This window comes from Antechinus flavipes, chromosome 1 (genome assembly GCF_016432865.1).
Source record: "Antechinus flavipes isolate AdamAnt ecotype Samford, QLD, Australia chromosome 1, AdamAnt_v2, whole genome shotgun sequence".
NCBI lineage: Eukaryota > Metazoa > Chordata > Mammalia > Dasyuromorphia > Dasyuridae > Antechinus > Antechinus flavipes.
Genome location: NC_067398.1, coordinates 70275553 through 70296506, shown reverse-complemented (window position 1 = coordinate 70296506; position 20954 = coordinate 70275553).

Genomic DNA, 20954 nt, shown 5'->3' with positions numbered 1-20954 from the left:
TACATGCCTGAATTAGAGCTCTGGGAATGTATATTTTATTCAAAGAAACAGGATAAGTAAAAAGGATACAATGGTTATGCAAAGCACTTTATGTAATTAAGATATACTTATGTGCAGGACATCTCACTGAGTTACTTCCCAAATCACTCTTCCAGGGTTACAAATTGCAACAGTTAAAACTGTTGATCGTTATTCCTGCTACCATAGACACATAAGTCTCCATCAATGTTTCTCCCATTTATAATTATCCAGCATAACTTATCTGCTTATAACTATTACAATAATATATAGTACAGGCAATTGGTATAAAATATTCTCTCAATGAAACTTAGGATTTCTCTCAATTTACATGGCATTTATAGGAAGAGTGGGTGCAAATTTAGAGCATAAGGTAGTGAAATGCATATAGAGGACATACATGTGGCAAAGACTAACCAACAACTCTTTAGTCTCCCATGGCTTAGAAGTCCCCCTTGTGTACTCATGTAGCCTCATCATAGGTCCAGAGGGTCTACTGGGTAGAAAGCTAAGCTGAATCCCCAAGGTTTACTCCTTTGTCAAGCACATGGATAGTATTCTTTTCAGCTAGGAGAGGTCATAGTCCTTGAAGATGCTCCTTCTCTGAGGGTAGAGCATTTTAAGCATGGGAGGCAGCTAGTATAATAGCACCGAAGTCAGCAGTGGGGTGTTATATTCAAGAAATAAGAAATAGACTGATGAAGTTGCATTACAGAGTTTACAGAGAGGAATAATATCTGAGAAGACTAAAAAGAGTCCTGGTTTTGGGTCAGAGACCTGGGATCAAATTGTGACTGTTATTTGCTGCTTGAGTAATGGTGGGCAAGTCATTTCACTGTTATGGGTTTCCTCATCTGAAAAAAGATTTGAGTTAAATGATCTCTGTTTTCTTCAAGCTCTACTACCTATGATCAAAGTGCTTCTAAGACAAATCATAAGTCACAAAGGTCAAAGTTTGGGATGTGTTGATTGAATAAGTTAAATGGCTTTGCCAGTCCAATGGTGAATAAAAGAAAAGCATATTCACATAGAGTGGACAAAAGCTGCTTGGTAGACATAGCTTAAGCTGTAATGATAAAAATGCATTTTCTTTGGGTCTGACAGCTTTCTACTTTCAAATCAAAGTATTATATTTTTCCTGTATTAAGTTGATTAAAGAGTGCTTGCAGTATGAGACACTGAAGAAATAAGAAATTTGTTGGCACTCTTACTAACCAAGATATTGGTTAATTTTATTCTCTAGGCTTAATGCCAAATTAGATGTCAATGAAAATAATTGCCTTTTTAATTGGGGAGTCCAATTCTTTCAAAGATGCCATAATCAATTTTTTTCAATTTTTCTATATAACAACTCCTGTTGAAAATGATTTTCTACATCTGAGCACATTATGTAATTGACTGGAAAGTACTGAGAATAAAAGAAACTACAACTTTTGTTTTGGTGATAGAATATTTTTTAGCTGTTTAGATACTACATTCCCTCTTGTAAATTTGTTGATGAAAGGCAAGACAATTTTGTCTGTGTATCTTCTGTATCTAATTCAATGCCATATGTGTACACACACATGTGCACACATATCCCAGTATATACTATATATTTAATCCATTCTTAAATAGATTTTCACAGGATCATTGAATTAGAGCTAAATAAAACTTTGTTGTTTATGATCATTGTTTCAGTCATATCTGATTCTTTGTGATTCCATTTGAGGTTTCCTTAGCAAAGAGACCAATGTGGTTTGTCATTTCTTTTTCCACCTCATTTTACAGATGAAAAAATAGAAGCAAGCAGAATAAAATGACTTGTACAGGGGCTTATAGCTAATTATCTGAGGTTGGATTGAACTTGGGTCTTGATTCCAGGGCCAGGACTCTATCCACTGCTTACTTCCTAGACCCACAAATCCAATCTCTTCATTTTATAGATGAGAGAACCAGAAAGTTTAGATGACTAACCTTACATGACAGAACCAACAAGTGTACAAGGCCCAATTCTTCTTGCAAACCTCAGGGGCAAGATTTTAACTTGTCTTTCTAATTCCAAGTCCAGAACTCTTTCCACTATGTGACCTAATTGTCTCTTCTTTGACAGGTAGAACAAAATGCAGCCTGAGACTCATACATCAGAAACTTCTGGTTGAAGTTATGTTAAAGTCATCCTCTTGATAATAACTATTTTATAGTTTTATGGTTATTGTTAAACAAGGTATAAACCTAGGAAGTATATAGTTACCAAAGATTATAATAGTAGAGATTTAGATTTTGAAAGAATATGAGAGATCATGGATTCCAACTCTCTTATTTTCCAGATGAGGAAACTAAAGTAAGCAATTAAATGACTTGTCCAAAATCACTCAGTAAGTAGCAGAGCAAAAATTAGATCCTAGGTCTTTTGACTCCAAATTCAGCAATTGTTCACCGCGTCAATAAGTATGTCTTATGCAAGATCCAAAAGATAGAGGGATGAAGTCTTGTAAAAAGTCTTGTTTAGAGATGATTTTGTACTGTTTTGGTCTCAGAATTATAGAACTTCTTCAATGAAATCCATGTTTACTTTAAGGAGATAGAATTAATAATTAAAAGAGAATTAATAATTCAAAGTGATGAATGTATGAAATGCAGTTGATTCTCAAAGACTATTTTGCAAGCTAGACTATCTCTTGCAGATAGACTCTCAAAGGGTTGTTTTGAGGATCAAATTTGATAATATTTATAAAGCATTTAGCAGTACATGGCATAAAATAGATACTTAATAAATGCTTCTTTCCTTGTTTTCCCCTTGCCTTGCCTTTTCCTTATATTCTGTCAAAGGAAATGTAAAAGATAAAAGCAAGGAAGAACAAAGGAAAAAAGAACAGGAAATTGCTATCTGGAAGCCATTTTGTGGTCTGGGCTTGTTTTAGGAATTAAAACCTATTTTGCATTATACAAGGTGCCCTAAAAGTCTTACAGTGTTTTTAAATCGTAATAGCTTAAAATTTCCCTAAATCTTTTGGGGAAACTCTCTATATGTGAATGTATTATATAGGTATATATGTACAATACATAATATACATGTAAATATATACATGAACATATATAAACACACATTTATGTATGTTTATTTATGTATGTGTGTGTGTGTGTGTGTGTATATATATATATATATATATATATATATATATATCTCCCCATTTACTGTACATACTTATAAGGTGGGATTTTCCTCCAGTGAAGTAGATTGGCAAACCTCATACCTATACCCCTTCCTTCCCCCCTACCCACACTGTCCCAAAATCTTAGTGCAGTTTTGAGCTAATACAGCTCTTTAATATCTAAGATTTTGGGAATATATACAGGCATTCTCTTCCAGAAGTTTATTTGCTTCTATTTCTTTCTTTGTTTTGAATCTTCTAATTGACTAGTGATATGACTGTACATAAATGAAAATCTCCCGGGACAAACAATTTTCTTATCTATAAGAAAGAGTTAAAAATATAAATTCTTGCTTTGTTGGGAGAATAAATTAAATAACATATCTAAGTGCTTCTCAGCTCCTGGGAAGAAAATCAGCGTGTACATTTGAGGTCTTGTTATTATATAACTGGAAATGAACTGTCATGCTGTTTATTCTGAAAATTGGAGGTTAATATTTCTTTGGTAGGTGAGGGATCTTTTTTACTCAGTGCACTGTTTCTGGAGAGGCTTATAAAGGAAAAAAAGACTTCTTCACTGTACTAATGCACATTTGTTTTTGTAATAGTTGGTTATTTTGGTGTCTTTTCTATCTTCTCTGTTGGTAGGCACAGTGCTGCAGAATGTGTGAGATTTTTTCTCCTATGGAAAATATATAAAAATAAAACATAAATAAGTGTTTAGATCTTAAAGATGAAAATATGTATTTTCAGGAAATTTGGGGAAGTGAAATTAGTGCACTTAACTGGAAGGACAGAGGTTGTACTTTATAACAAGGTAAAGACTATGATGGCTGTTTAGATGTGGCTACTGTTTTTGTTGCCAATTAAAATGTGTGTGTATGTTTAGATGTACAAAGACATTGACTATTTTACTTTAGTCTTTTGAAATCTCTGACAGCACTGAAAACTTTTCAATGAATGTGATTCAAACACTGAAATAAAACACTTTTCTTCTGTTATCTTGCCAGTCAAACCGGTTTGTAGAGACAGGCTACTTGTGTCCATCAGGAAGATTGTGACCCATTAGTAGGGTCTAGAATTGGCCTAGTGAAGGGGCTTGAATAAAGACAAGTTTAAACTGCTTCCATATGGTGAACGGTGTTAAAGAGAAGCACAGTGGCTACTCCTGTTTGGTCTGCTGAAATGGCAGTTCTGTGGAAAGGTTTTTACGGATCAAGGCCTGCTGAGATAGTTAATAAATGTGTGAAGATTGACAGAGTGACTTAGCTCTGCAGGTTCAGGGTCTCCATTTCAACTTTTCCCAAAGGAATCAGGATCTGAGGTATGGGTCCATATTAACTATACTCTTGAGAGATTGATTACTGGACTTGGAGGCAGGAAACTTAGGTTTTAAATAATGGCTATGGTACTCATTAGCTGCAAGACATTTCACTTTTCTGAATATTCATTTCCTCATCTGGGATAACCATACTAGTAAATACCTAATCTTAAAGAATCATGATGTATTGGGGAAAATTCAGTTAAGAAGGGCAAAGATTCATTTTCTGTTTCTGGCATTTACTAGAGGTGTTTGCCCCAGGGCAAGTCAGTTAGATTCCCTGAGCCTCTTGGAACTTTGTAATACCATAATTTTTTTAGAAGGAAAAAGGAAATAAGGATTAAATACTTACAATGTGTTAAGCTCTGGGAATACATGTACAAGCAAAAATAAAATCCCTTTCCTCAGAGTTTACATACCAACAGAGAAAAACATTATGAAATTAAATCCTGAGAAATAAAGGAGAAAGTATTGTGAGGAGTGGGGCAGATGGTTTGTAGTCAGGAACAGGGTAAAAAGTGGAATCTCCTCCCCACAAAAATGAAAGCTTCAGGAAGAACTTCACCAATGGGAGATGATGGGCCTTCCAGAGAGATATTCCAGGTTGAGTCTGATATTCTAAGGCTAGGAGCCTTCAGGTATCCAAAAGCTAAAAATAAGATCACAAAGAAAAACAAACAGGAAATTCCCACACCTAAAAGATAATAGATTATTGATATATTGATCTATTTTACAGAATTATTTTGGGGAAAATACTTTTTAGATCTCAAAATATTATAGAAATATGAGTTATTAATGCAAACCAGAGTTCTAATTTATTAATTTAAAATTCAAAATATCTATATCTAACTCTTTATATTTGTCTTGTATGTATGTAGTAGCTATTTGCATGATGTCTCCTCCATTAGAATGTAATCTTCTTGAGTTCAGATCTCATATTTTTATCCACGGTGCCTGACACATAATAAAGGCCTAATAAATATTTGTTGTTGATTCACAGTAGGATACCTTATTGGAAAATCAAATTAGAAATATAAGATAACTTGGTAAGCATAATATTATGCTATAGAATGAGCTTAAGGAATGCTATTGCCATTTTATAGTGGTTTAAGACACTCTTCTCTCCTTTAGTTATCACCCAATAGAGCCTCCTCTTCCAAGATAAGGCTGGAGGCAAAGGCAAATTCTTTTTGTTTTTTGACTTTACCTTTTCTGTATTTCACAATGACTACCTATTATGGCAACACTTGCTGAAACATCTTACAATAAAATTGAGGTCAAAGAGATCTCAGTTTTGTATTGTTATATCAATTTGGAAGAGGCTATATAGTAAAGCAGGAAAAAGACTGGATCTGCAGTCAGTGGATCTGATTTTGGATTCTGCTTTTGCAGCTAAGTTACCTGTGCAACATTGGACAAGACATTTTTATTCCTTTGGGCCTTCCCAGCTCTACAAAATGAGAAGATTGGCTGAGATGATTTCTCAGCTTTAAATGTACATTTTGTTTTAGATAGACAGCTTCCCAATTCCCAGTTTTTCAACAAAGAAAGATGTGCAGACAGGGAGGCATGAACTAGCATCTACAATATATTTAATAGATGCTTAATAAACACTTGTTGATTGATGGATAGGTTGATAAGATCCGTCTAAGCCAGGTAATCTAAGATCACTTGTATAAGAAACCAGGACAAGAAACAGACAGGAAATTGAATAAATGTCAGTATTTATATGGCAACAGAAATAAGAGTAGAAATATTACATTTGGATTTTACCACCTCAGTCCTTGATGGGCTTTGTAAGGAAGTGCGATGGCATTTAATTGGGTGAAATTAAGAAATGAAACTGAGTTATGGATCCATCAATGTTCTATAACAAATATTCTGCCCTTGTTTGTATTTCCATAGACAGGATCTTTTGGATTTTCTCAAACATTATGTGAGGAAAAAGGAAAAAGAAAAAAAAACCAGGGCAGAAGAGGGCCGGGCATTTTTGTCCTGGTAGCCATATAAATTTTAGGGCATAGATATCATGGTGTCATTCAGCAATTTGCAAAGTGAGTTGTAGCTCGTGGGGGCTATATCTTGTTTGATTTTAAGCAATCTTTCAAGCTGTTCCTTTTTCCTCCTGCAGATAAAAAAAATGAGGAACCCCCCCCAAATATACACAATAATTTTGATTGCATGTTAGACTGTGCCAAACCAAGGTATAGCATGGCAACCACAAAAGTCACAGATCTCAAAGCTGTTCTTGGAGACGTAGTGTCCAGAAAAGGAAGGTTATAGTCCTCTCTATTCTGTCTTGATCATAATACTGCTGGAGTCTTGGGTTTTCTTCTGGGTACCAATTTCAGGAAGATTATTGACAAGCTAGAAGATGTCTAAAGTCAAGTTGGTCTTTGAGCCCTGGTCTTCATCCTAACAACTCCAACATTGGATTTTCTGCAGCATCTTGCTATTCCTTTGCTATTTAATAGCCATAAATAGTACCTACATTTTCAAGCTCACTCAAAATATCTTAAAGTCTTTCAAAGGAGATTTCTTTTATTCCTTTAAAGAGAGTTCAGGAAATAACTATTTTTTCAATAGTTTAATAATGATTCATCTTCTGGGAAGTAGGTTATTTCTGAACATAGTCAATCTCATCCATTTTATGTTGATTGTCAATAGCTTCAAATATGCAGGTTGTTTTGTTCCTTAGATTTGGGGTGTATTCTAGTTGGGATTGCCAGGCTATATTTACTACAAAGATATAGTTTGATGTTGAACCCACAGGAGGGGGCACTGGCTTAATTTCTATCCTGGAAATGATAAAGAGTCAGCATGGCATAATGATTTATCTTTGGATTTACCCTTGGAAGCAGAAAAACTATCGAGTTGGGCCATCAACACATATGTCTCAGACATAAATGAGAAATGGACAATTAGCTTGGCCTAAAGACAAATAGAAGGAAAAAAGTGAATTGTATTTGTGTTGGAAAAATTGCATAGAATCTTCATTGATATCCAGGATTTCCCTAAAACAAAACCTACCTTAATTTATTATTATTATTATTATTAGTAGTAGTAGTAGTAAAAGAAGTATGGAAAGAATAATAAGTCCAATAAGAAATTGGACTGGAAGTCAGGGAGATATAAGATCAATCTCAACTCTGGATGCCTATTGGCAATGTGGGCAATGTCATGCCATCCGTGCTGTAGACAACTTTCTAATCCTATTATATGAGATGCAAAGAAAGTGATGATTTCCATGGACTAAAAGGAGTCTTCACCAGGAAGTTCCCTATACCAGTGAAATTACAAATTTAGTTCTTATTCCTGGAAACTGTATTAGAACATTAATATTGTAAAACTTATCTATTGTTTGTGTCTTTTTGAAAAGGACTTTTGATGGAAGTGGGTGGAAACTGATGAGAAAGAGAGAAGGATCCCTGTTAAATGAAATATTTTGATACTTTGCTAAATCTGTGATTTTTTTTTTTTTTTTTTTTTTTTTGCTATGGACACTGTCTCTGTTGTTGAAAACGTATATACTTTTATATCTTGTTATCCTGGGCTTGCTATTTTTATCTATGTCCTTTTACAGATCCTACATAGTATTTCTATCCAAGCCCTGTAGGCTCACCTCTGGTTCTTCCAACCAAAAAATAACCATTTATTAAGCATTGACTATATGCTGGCCACTGTGCTTGTTCTTAAGGTTACAAAGACAAAAATTAAATCATTCTTGTTCCTTCTTTCTCCTGTCCCAAACTTTTCTTTTTCTATCGTTTAATATCTCAACATTCCTTGGACAATACAAGACCACAAAAAGCTGGAAAAGACCTTAGAGGCCATTGAGTTCAACCCCCTCATTTGGTAGATGAGGAAACTGAGACTCGGTAAGATTATGAGCTACCTGTACACAAAGATGGAGTCCGAAGAAGCATTTGAACTGAGATTCTCCTTTTCCAGGACAATCCTCATGAGACATGCTGTTTCATTCAGCCTCTTCCTGTTTAGAAAAGGAACCTGTGATTGTTTCCTCCTTTATACTGTTAAAGAAAATCTATTAAATATATAACTAGAAAATGCCATTATAGTGTTCTGATAGCCTCCACTCTATATTTATATGGATACTTCTGGTTAATGATCTTGATAGCTCATAAAATTTCAATGCTAGGGGAACAAATATGTCAGAAATATTTAGGTTTGTAGGTAATACTCAGGTGAACCCCAAATCACACAGACCATCCATTCAAGAAAAAAGCCCATGCCATTTGAATTCATGTAATCCAATTTTCATGACTTGTTGATTCTACTTCCTGTCACTTTAATTTTTTTCTCTTTATTCCCATGAGCATCCTCTCTTTCATCAGTCCTTTGTCACCTGTTATCATCAAAGGCATCTAGCTGGTACTTTGAGTAGAGCATTGGATGTAAAGTCAGGAAGATCTGAGTTCAAATGTTGCCTGGGCCACTCACTAGCTGTGTGATCCTGGATAAGTCTGTGTCTGCTTTAGTTTCCTCACCTGTAAAAATGAGGGGATAATCATAGCATCTACTTTCTAGGATTGTTATAAAGATAAAATGAAACAATATTTTAAAAGTGCTTTACAAACCTTAAAAACCTCTATACATGCTAGCTCTTATTTTTATCTGGGCTGTTGCAATAGTCTTTTGATGAGCCCCACCTTCTACCAGTCTCTCCTTTCTCATTCTATCCTCCACACAGTTGCCTCAATGATTGCCTTATATATCCTTATTAGCAGACCTAATAATTTTTAATAGATTGAAAACTAGTCAGTTAATTAGTCAATCAGCAAACATTTATGAAGCACTTTGGGTGAGGATTTATGCTGAGTGAAAGGGATGCAAAGAAAGGCAGGAACAGTTCTTGCCTTCAGGGGAGAGTTGATAGGCAAAAACCCTAAAACAAATAAAAACAAAATATACATACAAGATAAATACAATACATATAAATACAATATCAAAGCTCAAGACCTATCCTAGACATACACATTAGCTGTGTGACCCTGGATAAGCTATTTAACTTGTCTTTAGAGCCTCGGTTTCCTTAGCAGTCTATGTGTAAAATGAAGGTGTTAGACTTGATTTCTAAAGTCCTTCTAAAGTCCCATGATCCTAAGATTGATGATAGAGGCTCCTTGAAAGATCTAGTTGTCCCTTGATTGGCTTATATCCTCCAAACTGTTTAGTGATGTCCCAGCTACTGGGACCCATAAATTGCACTTTTTTCCCAATAATTAAATTGATAATCTCCCTTTTTAAATGCAATACCCACTGTGAGGGATAATTTCACTGGTTACCTTGACAATTCCTGATTTGCTTTGCTTCTTGTTCCCTTTTTCCTGTTTAATGTTTTCATTTTGCTCTCTGGATGTTCAAATCCCGTTTGCACCGTAGCCCACTAAGCCTGTGACAAGTAAGTTCATAGATTTTAAAGATCTTGGGTCGGGGGGCTGCTAAGAGGCTGACCTCCTCATGTTATAGATGTGGACACTGAGGTTTGGAGTAAAGAGACTTATCCAAGGTGACACAAAATACTAGAGAAAAGCAATGACCAGAATTTTTACAATGGCCTTTCCCCATCCCCAGTTCAGTGCCATAATATTTCCCTTCTTTCAATCAGTGTTCAAACCTGAGTTAAGCTAATGTGTGCAGATTTTTAAAAATTTGCATGTATCTTATGCAGCTGATAAATTGGAGCCTTGAAATTGGGGAGGCGAGTGTTGGAGTCCTAACTCTGACCTTTGCTGGCTGAGATGGCCATGCTAAATCAAAACTCTCAGTGCTCTAGGCAACTCTTTATGACTGCAAATTGCAGGAAAGATACTGGGTTTCATTAGGAGAGAAAGCCCCCTTCCAAAGGCTCCCCTATTCCATTGGAACAATAGGTTCAATTTTTATCCTAAAAATATGCACTATGGAAAGGCAGGCTCATATTTTCTCTGGCTCCAAATTATGGTGCCCTGTCTCTGTCTCTCTCTCCCTCCCTCCCCTCTTTTTCTCCCTTCCTCCCTTTGTCTGTCTGTCTCTCTTCTGTCTGTCTCTTTCTTCCTTTCTCTCTTTCTCTCTTTTTGTCTGTCTGTCCTTATCTTTCTTCCTCTCTCTCTCTCTTTGTCTTTCTCTATGTCCCTCTTTTTGTCTTTCTGTCTCTCCTCTTTCCTTTCTCTCTTTCTGTCTCTGTCTTTGTCTCTCTCCTCTCCTCTTTTCTCCCTCTGTCTCTCTGTCTCTGCCTCTCTCTTTTCTCTGTGCGTGACTCTATCTGTATCTTTTTGTATGTCTCTCTCATCTCTTCTCTGTCTCTGTCTGTCTCTCTGTGTCTCTTCTCTCTACCTTTCTCTGTGTCTGTCTCTCTTCTCTCTCTCTCTTTTCTGTGTGTATCTCACCTATCTTTCTGTCTGGTTTTCCTCTTTCTTTTGTCTCTGTCTTCTTTTCCTATCTATTTGTCTCTTTCCCCTTTTGTCTTTGTCTCTCTGTCTCTATCCCTCTCCCTCCCTCCCCCTCTGATTTTTATTTTATCTAGAATACATCCACAAGAAGTGTTAAATGATCAATTTCATTCTAAAAGACCACATTGAGAAATCACTTATTTTTGGAGCAACTGGAAAATTCCTATTTATCTTTAAAACAATCCAATTTAAAAATAAAAGTGGGAGAACTGAATAATATCAATTACCATGTAACTCAGTTACTTTAGATAAAAAAGCAATAAACAAAACCACCTGAAGGAGTCTGGACATGTTTCCAGGTCTCTACCCATCTGAAAATTTTGAAGCCTTTATATGCTGTTAGTTAGATGCTTGCTTAATAAACACTTGTATTTTATTTCTTTCTTGTGTCTCATTGTCCTGAAAACTCCCTGATTATAGAAAATGTGAGAGTGATACACTTTTAGCAATGGGAAGAGACATCCTCTGAGACAGACCTTAAGGATCATTCTTGTCGCTAAAATTTTCCAGGTCATTCCCTAGAAGGGTGGCCCAAGGAGGGGTCATCATCCTTACAAACAAATTTTCTGTTTTCCTGTGTATTTGTGTGTGTGTGTGTGTGTGTGTGTGTAAATCACCTGGTTCTCTCCATTGTCAGACTTACAAAAAGCAGTCACATAGAACAAAGAGACAAAGCAAATGGTAACCCTGGCAACAGGAGCCGTGTGCAAGCTCTTGGAAAAGGCCACTCTCTACTACCCAGCTCTCCTTCTTTATTATACTCTGCATATAGGCTTGGAGGGAACATTTTGTGGCACCTGAGGGAAAATTTTTAGAGCACTGCATTAGAAGTGAGCATATAAGCAACAGACACAAATAATAGAAATTGGGCGAATATCTTTCTTTCCCAGCTTTCAAATCCCCTTGGACCTTGATTCTGTTTTCACTGATATGGGATGTAAATCAAGCTTGGCTCAGCACAATATTCTAAGGAAAGCCATCTCAGTTGAGATTGCTTTTGTTTTAAAGTAACATTTAAATTTGACATCAAATAACCAAGCACCTCTTAGGTGAAGGGCACTATACCAAATCCTGTTTTTACTTGGTCTCAGGTAGACCTCTGTGCAAGAACAAACTGTCCCCTTTGCTCAGGTTTGATCTGTCATGAGAATTTTCTGCTTGCAAATCTAGAGACATATTGATTCCTATTTGATCCTGTATTAGAGGGACATATAGAAGCTTCAGCCATAAATAATGACATCCAGTTGATTCTTAGTTCTGCACAGCCCTTAAATACCCTTTCAACACATCAAAGTTCTGGAGAAAATAAATCTACTTTTTATTGTTTTAGATTCAATGTTGATGTTTATTGAGCACTGTCCTAAGCACAGAAGGGTCCACAAAAGTTAAGTAAAACATGGAGTCTACCCTCATAAAACTTTGAGTAGATTAAGGGATTGCGTTGGAATGGATTAGAAGCCATCTACTGGGAGTCAAGAGGAAATAGAGCAAAATGGCTAGAGTTTGGAGCTTGGTTCAGGTCAGATGTTTTTCTTTCTATTTCCAGTGCTTAGCTTCATGGTTAACACATATGTATATTGATTGCTCTCTGACACACATAAATTATTTAATTCTCACTATCCCAGATAATTCTCTGAGTGGATATTTTACAAAATTTGTCAATCTGGCACTTGTGTATTGAATTTCCATACTGGGCTGTCCTCATACAGATGAAATCTTAGGTAATTAAAGGAATGCAATATAACTCAAAGAAGTGCATATGTTGGCTCAATCCTAAACATGAAGCTACTGACCCTTTAAGAAAGTAGTAAATGTGGTCCCCAAAGCATTTCCAGCCTGCCAAATAACTCCTAATGCCATAGACCCTTAGTTCTGTATGCTACTACTGGGTTACTCCCATGTATTTTAATCAGGTCACCCTCTTGTTCTACTTTTTCCACCCACTGACTTTATGTTTGTCTTGCCAAGACAATTCCTCCTCTCCTGCTGTGTCCTTGAAACTTCTATTGCTCAATTTGCTGACCTGTTGCTTTACTCTCTTTATATTGCCTCCATCTTATTCCCTCCCTTCATTCCCCACTTCCTTGATATATTTGTGGTTGGCAAATTTTTCTGCTTTTGCTGATATTCCTCACCTTTGAGCTTCGGCCGAGGGCAGTGGGCTTATCAGTAGGGCCTCTCTTGGCCTGAATAAACACAAGAGCTTGCAGTGCATTGACCCTTGTAAAACTGTTGTAGAACTCTACTCAGACTATGAAAATATTTGAGGCTTTTACAAGATATGATGTCTTTTTTATTACTGTAAAATTAATATTTTGTCAAGAGGATAATTTCATTCCAAATAGAATTACATTCTTTTGCTAAGATAAGGAAAGAAATGGGTGAATATATCTGGTTTTGGAAAGAACTATGTCAGAATATCTGGGGAAAGCATGGGATCTATAATCAAAAGGTTTGCTTTTGAGTCCTGGCCCTGCTTCTTCCTAACTGTATAATATTAGACAAATTATTTAGCCTCTCTAGGTCTCAATTTCCACATCTGTAAGGAAAGAATGCTATATTTCAGTTTAAAGTCTTTTCCAGCTCTAAATCCAACATCTCTGTAAATGTATTCTCCTTCTTTTTACACATTTCAGGAGGGTAAATGACTACCACACTTGTAAATGTATAATAGGAGTAATTAATTTTTTTTAGCAGATAAGAGATAATTTTCTGACTTTTAACCCTTCTGACATTGTTTCACTTCAGTTTTTCATAGAAACTCTTTCTGTTAGTGTATAAATGACAGTGTTCACTCTCCTTGGGCAGAGTGGGAATTTGTTTTAACTATTGTAAGACATCCTGAAAATGTATATGTTTATATGAAATGGAATGTGGAAGGCATAGAAGTTAGACAGTTAATTGCCTCTAAGTGCTTAACATTTGTGCTTACTGAGGTTCATTTGCATAGCAGTTACAAAATATTGAGTCAATCAGTCAATAAACATTTAAGTCCCTCCTTTGCCAAACACTGTGTTAATCTGGGAATATAGAAAGGGAAAAAAAAAAAAAAGACGATTCTTGTCTTTAAAAAGTCTAAAATCTAATGGAGGAAGACAACACATGAAAGTTTAAAAGAAGGACCAGGGAGGGCATCTGACATAACATGGCAATGCAATCTAAAGGAATACATCCTGGTGGAAAATAAAGAGATGGCTGTGCTCCATAAATGATGGTTTGGAGGGAAGCTCTACTCAGCAATCAGAGGGTATGAATCAATCAGATGAAATATGAATACCAAGATTAAGAAATAAAATGAATAAAATAAATAAAAATAAATTTGTGCAAAATATTGCACAAGATCAAATTTACACAGTTTTTTGGGGTTTCTGAGCTAGAACTCAATGGAAAATAAGCCATAGAAACTTTGGTTCCAGGTTGCATGCCTGGAACATAATAACTGCTTAATAAAAACTTGATGCCCAAATAGGAAGCTACATAGAATTTCTCGCTTTGAGCTAGAGAGGGATCTCTGCTGGAAATGAAGGTCTCAGTGACTGGAAAAAAATGGTTCAAAAATAGATTCAAGATTGAAGATGGTGAAGTAGAATGATATAGATGAGAGAATGCTCAACTGGGAAGCACTGGTCCTGCAAGGGATGACCAAGAGTGCATAGGGTAAAAATGCTCTATTTGGTGTCAGGAGTCTAAGTTCAAATGTGAACTCTCTTACTCCCTACGTATGACTTTTCCAGCAAGTCAATTAGTCATCTAGTCCTCAGCTCCCTTATGTGTAAAATGAGATGATTATAATCACTGACCTTATTGAAGCTTCTTTTTTAATCTGTGATGATTTTTGGATCTATCCTTCAAAGAGTTTGATATAAGGGCTTTCTTTTTGCAGTTCAATACTATGACAGAAACAAAGAATAATCTGATGGCTAGGTAATGTTTCAAGTTTATGGTTTTCTAAAAGAGCTATAGTAAGAAAAGCCATGGGGGATTTAAACCAAAAGAAATGTAGAAATGTTCACTCATTTTATGAAGAAGACTCACAAAATCCAGAAACTGGACACTAAGAAAAATTCTTCAACCATGTGCTTTCAGGAGCCAAACCAGCAATTGTCAAAGCTAAGAGAAACTGCCTGTGTATTATGTAAAACTAATAGGAAACAGGCTTGATGGGAACAGCTCAATGTCATTATTAGAAAATGCTGATGGCTCAGCAGTGTAGCAGCTTTGAGTTTTTATTGGTATTTTTTTTTTAACCAGGATGTCCTGGTTAAAAGTGTTATCTACATAAGATTCTTCATATGTTCTCTATATGTGTTCATACTTCCCAATTTATGCTTCAGGCTTATGGGAAGCAATTTTTTTATTGATACTTTTCTTTACTATGCTATTTCATTGTGTCTTTGATTTAAATTGTGTTTTATGTTTGATTAGTAAAGAAACAATGGTGGGGGTATATGAACTATGATTCTGAAGTAAACAGAAATTAAGTGACTTGCTCAGTCACACAGCTACTAAATTTCTTAGGATGGATTTTAATCCAGGTCTTCTTGATTTCCATCCCAGTGTTCTATTCACATGCCACCTGCCTTAGTTAATTCTCCATCTTTGACTGAGATATCACTCGAGGAGCTGCAACTTAAGGGAAACAGAATTTACTACAGGGATGGTATTAAGTGGTCATTTAGTACCTTTGTTTTTTTTTTTTTTTTTTTTTTTTTTTTAAATTTTTTTATTTAATAATTACATTATATTTACACTCATTTCTGTTCCGATTTTTTTTTCCCTCCCTCCCTCCACCCCCTCCCCTAGATGGCAAGCAGTCCTTTATATGTTGGATATGTTGCAGTATATCCTAGATACAATATATGTTTGCAGAACCGAACAGTTCTCTTGTTGCGTAGGGAGAATTGGATTCAGAAGGTATAAATAATCCGGGAAGAGAAACAAAAATGCAGATAGTTCACATTCGTTTCCCAGTGTTCTTTCTTTGGGTGTAGCTGCTTTTGTCCGTCATTTATCAATTGAAACTCAGGTCTCTTTGTCAAAGAAATCCACTTCCATCAAAATATGTCCTCATACAATATCGTTGTCGAAGTGTATAATGATCTCCTGGTTCTGCTCATTTCACTTAGCATCAGTTCATGTAGGTCTCTCCAAGCCTCTCTGTATTCATCCTGCTGGTCATTTCTTACAGAACAATAATATTCCATAACATTCATATACCACAATTTACCCAGCCATTCTCCAATTGATGGGCATCCATTCATTTTCCAGTTTCTAGCCACTACAAACAGGGCTGCTACAAACATTTTGGCACATACAGGTCCCTTTCCCTTCTTTAGTATTTCTTTGGGATATAAGCCCAATAGAAACACTGCTGGATCAAAGGATATGCACATTTTGATAATTTTTTGGGCATAATTCCAGATTGCTCTCCAGAATGGTTGGATTCGTTCACAACTCCACCAACAATGCATTAGTGTCCCAGTTTTCCCGCATCCCCTCCAACATTCATCATTATTTTTTCCTGTCATCTTAGCCAATCTGACAGGTGTGTAGTGGTATCTCAGAGTTGTCTTAATTTGCATTTCTCTGATCAATAATGATTTGGAACACTCTTTCATATGAGTGGTAATAGTTTCAATCTCATCCTCTGAAAATTGTCTGTTCATATCCTTTGACCATTTATCAATTGGAGAATGGCTTGATTTCTTATAAATTTGAGTCAGTTCTCTATATATTTTGGAAATGAGGCCTTTATCAGAACCTTTAACTGTGAAAATGTTTTCCCAGTTTGTTGCTTCCCTTCTAATCTTGTTTGCATTAGTTTTATTTGTACAAAGGCTTTTTAATTTGATGTAATCGAAATTTTCTATTCTGTGATCAGTAATGGTCTCTAGTTCATCTTTGGTCACAAATTTCTTTCTCCTCCACAAGTCTGAGAGATAAACTATTCTATGTTCCTCTAATTTATTTATAGTCTCGTTCTTTATGCCTAGGTCATAGACCCATTTTGATCTTATCTTGGTATATGGTGTTAAGTGTGGGTCCATGCCTAATTTCTGCCATACTAATTTCCAATTATCCCAGCAGTTTTTATCAAATATTGAATTCTTTTCCCAGAAGTTAGGGGCTTTGGGTTTGTCAAACACTAGATTGCTATAGTTGACTATTCTGTCTTGTGAGCCTAGCCTTTTCCACTGATCCACTAATCTATTTCTTAGCCAATACCAAATGGTTTTGGTGACTGCTGCTTTATAATATAATTTTAGATCAGGTACAGCTAGGCCACCTTCATTTGATTTTTTTTTCATTAATTCCCTTGAGATTCTCGACTTTTTATTGTTCCATATGAATTTTGTTGTTATTTTTTCTAGATCAATAAAATATTTTCTTGGAAGTCTGATTGGTATAGCACTAAATAAATAGATTAGTTTAGGGAGTATTGTCATCTTTATTATGTTCGCTCGGCCGATCCAAGAGCACTTAATATTTTTCCAATTATTTAAGTCTGACTTTATTTGTGTGGAGACTTTTTTATAATTTTGCTCATATAATTCCTGACTTTCCTTTGGTAGATAGATTCCCAAATATTTTATGGTATCAACAGTTATTCTGAATGGAATTTCTCTTTGTATCTCTTGCTGTTGGGTTTTGTTGGTGATGTATAAAAATGCTGAGGATTTATGGGGATTTATTTTGTAGCCAGCTACTTTGCTAAAATTATGAATTATTTCCAATAGCTTTTTGGTAGAATCTCTGGGGTTCTCTAGGTATACCATCATATCATCTGCAAAGAGTGATAGTTTGGTTTCCTCATTGCCTACTCTAATTCCTTTTATATCTTTCTCGACTCTTATTGCCGAGGCTAGTGTTTCTAATACGATATTAAATAATAATGGTGATAGTGGGCAACCTTGCTTCACTCCAGATCTTACTGGGAAAGGTTCCAGTTTTTCCCCATTGCATATGATGCTTACTGATGGTTTTAAATATATGCTCCTGACTATTTTAAGGAAAAGTCCATTTATTCCTATGCTCTCAAGTGTTTTTATTAGGAATGGATGTTGGATTTTATCAAATGCTTTTTCTGCATCTATTGAGATGATCATGTGGTTTTTGTTTGTTTGGTTATTGATATAGTCAATTATGTTAATAGTTTTCCTAATATTGAACCAGCCCTGCATTCCTGGTATAAATCCTACTTGGTCATAGTGTATTATCCTGGTGACAATTTTCTGTAATCTTTTTGCTAATATTTTATTTAAGATTTTAGCATCAATATTCATTAGGGAGATTGGTCTATAATTTTCTTTCTCTGTTTTCAGCCTACCTGGTTTAGGTATCAGTACCATATCTGTGTCATAAAAGGAGTTTGGTAGGACTCCTTCAATCCCTATTTTTTCAAATAGTTTATATAACATTGGAGTTAATTGTTCTTTAAATGTTTGGTAGAATTCACATGTAAATCCATCTGGTCCTGGGGATTTTTTCTTAGGGAGTTGATTGATAGTTTGTTCTATTTCTTTTTCTGAGATGGGACTGTTTAGGATATTTACTTCTTCCTCTGTTAGTTTGGGCAAGCTGTATTTTTGGAGGTATTTTTCTATTTCATTTAAGTTGTCGAATTTATTGGCATAAAGTTGGGCAAAGTAACTCCTAATTATTGCTCTAATTTCCTCTTCGTTAGTGGTGAGTTCTCCCTTTTCATTTTTAAGACTAACAATTTGATTTTCCTCTTTCCTTTTTTTAATCAGATTTACTAAGGGTTTGTCTATTTTGTTGGTTTTTTCATAGAACCAACTCTTAGTTTTATTAATCAATTCAATAGTTTTTTTACTTTCAATTTTATTGATCTCACCTTTTACTTTTAGAATTTCAAGTTTAGTGTTTGACTGGGGGTTTTTAATTTGTTCCTTTTCTAGCATTTTTAATTGCAAACCCAATTCATTGACCTTCTCTTTCTCTATTTTATACAAATAGGCCTCTAGAGATATGAAATTTCCCCTTATTACCGCTTTGGCTGCATCCCATACATTTTGGTATGATGTCTCATTATTATCGTTTTCTTGGGTGAAGTTATTAATTATGTCTATGATTTGCTGTTTTACCCAATCATTCTTTAGTATGAGATTATTTAGTTTCCAATTATTTTTTGGTCTACTTCCCCCTGCTTTTTTGTTGAATGTAATTTTCATTGCATCGTGGTCTGAAAAGGATGCATTTACTATTTCTGCCTTACTACATTTGAGTTTGAGGTTTTTATGTCCTAATATATGGTCAATTTTTGTATAGGTTCCATGAACTGCTGAAAAGAAAGTGTATTCCTTTCTGTCTCCATTACATTTTCTCCAGAGATCTATCATATCTAGCTTTTCTAGTATTCTGTTTACCTCTTTGACTTCTTTCTTATTTATTTTCTGGTTTGATTTATCTAATTCTGAGAGTGCAAGGTTAAGATCTCCCACTATTATAGTTTTACTGTCTATTTCTTCTTGCAGCTCTCTTAGTTTCTCTTTTAAGAATTTAGATGCTACCCCACTTGGTGCATATATGTTTAATATAGATAGTGCTTCATTATCCATGCTACCCTTTAGCAAGATATAGTGTCCTTCCTTATCTCTTTTAATTAGATCAATTTTTGCTTTAGCTTGATCTGAGATCAGGATGGCTACCCCTGCTTTTTTGACTTCACCTGAAGCATAGTAGATTTTGCTCCAACCTTTTACCTTTAACCTGCATGTATCTCCCCGCTTCAGGTGTGTTTCCTGTAAACAACATATTGTAGGATTCTGGCTTTTAATCCATTCTGCTAACCGCTTCCTCTTTATGGGGGAGTTTACCCCGTTCACGTTTATGGTTAGAATGACCAATTCTGTATTACTTGCCATCTTGTTAACCCCGGTTTATGCTTTCCTCCCTTCTTTCCCCTTTCCCCCCCTTCCAAGTATTAAGCTTGTGAGCACCCCTTGCTTCTCACAGCCCTCCCTTTTTAGTGTCCCTCCCCCCGCCTTAGAGTTCCTCCCCCTATCTTACCCCTTTCCCTCCCAGTTCCCGTATTCCCTTCCGCTTAGCTTATTCCTTCCCTTTCCACTTTTCCCTTCTCACTTTTCAATGAGATGGGAGAAGTTTCACCATAGATTGAATATGTCTTAAGATTTTTCACTTAAAGCCAATTCTGAAGGCAGTAAGATACCCACTATATTCATCCCCCTCCATTCTTTCTCTCAGATATAATAGGTTTCCTATGCCTCTTCATGAGATGTACTACCCCCACTTTACCCTTTTTCTGGTACAATGTCCTTTCCACATCAATTTCTAGAACAAGGTATACATGTATTCTTTATACATCTATATAGTCAAAATATAGTTCCCAAGATTAATCTTTACCTTTTTAGATTTCTCTTGAGTTCTATATTTGTAGATCAAACTTTTTGTTAAGTTCTGGTTTTTTCATCAGAAATAGATGAAATTCGCTTACTTCGTTGAATGTCCATCTTCTTCCCTGGAAAAAGATGCTCATTCTCGCTGGGTAAGTTATTTTTGGTTGCATACCAAGTTCCTTAGCCTTTCGGAATATCATATTCCAGGCCCTTCGATCTTTTAATGTGGATGCTGCCAGATCCTGGGTGATCCTTATTGTGGCTCCTTGATACTTGAATTGGGTTTTTCTAGCCGCTTGCAATATTTTTTCTTTCACCTGAGGGTTCTGGCATTTGGCCACTATATTCCTTGGTGTTTTGATTTTAGGATCCCTTTCAGTGGGTGATCGATGAATCCTTTCAATGTTTATTTTTTCCTCTGTTCCTATGACTTCTGGGCAGTTCTCTTTGATAATTTCCTGGAAGACAGTGTCCAGGCTCTTTTTTTCATCATGTTTTTCTGGGAGTCCAATGATTCTCAGATTGTCTCTCCTGGATCTGTTTTCCAGGTCTGTTGTCTTCCCCAGAAGGTATTTCACATTTTTCTCCATTGTTTGATTTTTTTGGATTTGCTTGACTGATTCTTCTTGTCTCCTCGAGTCATTCAATTCCA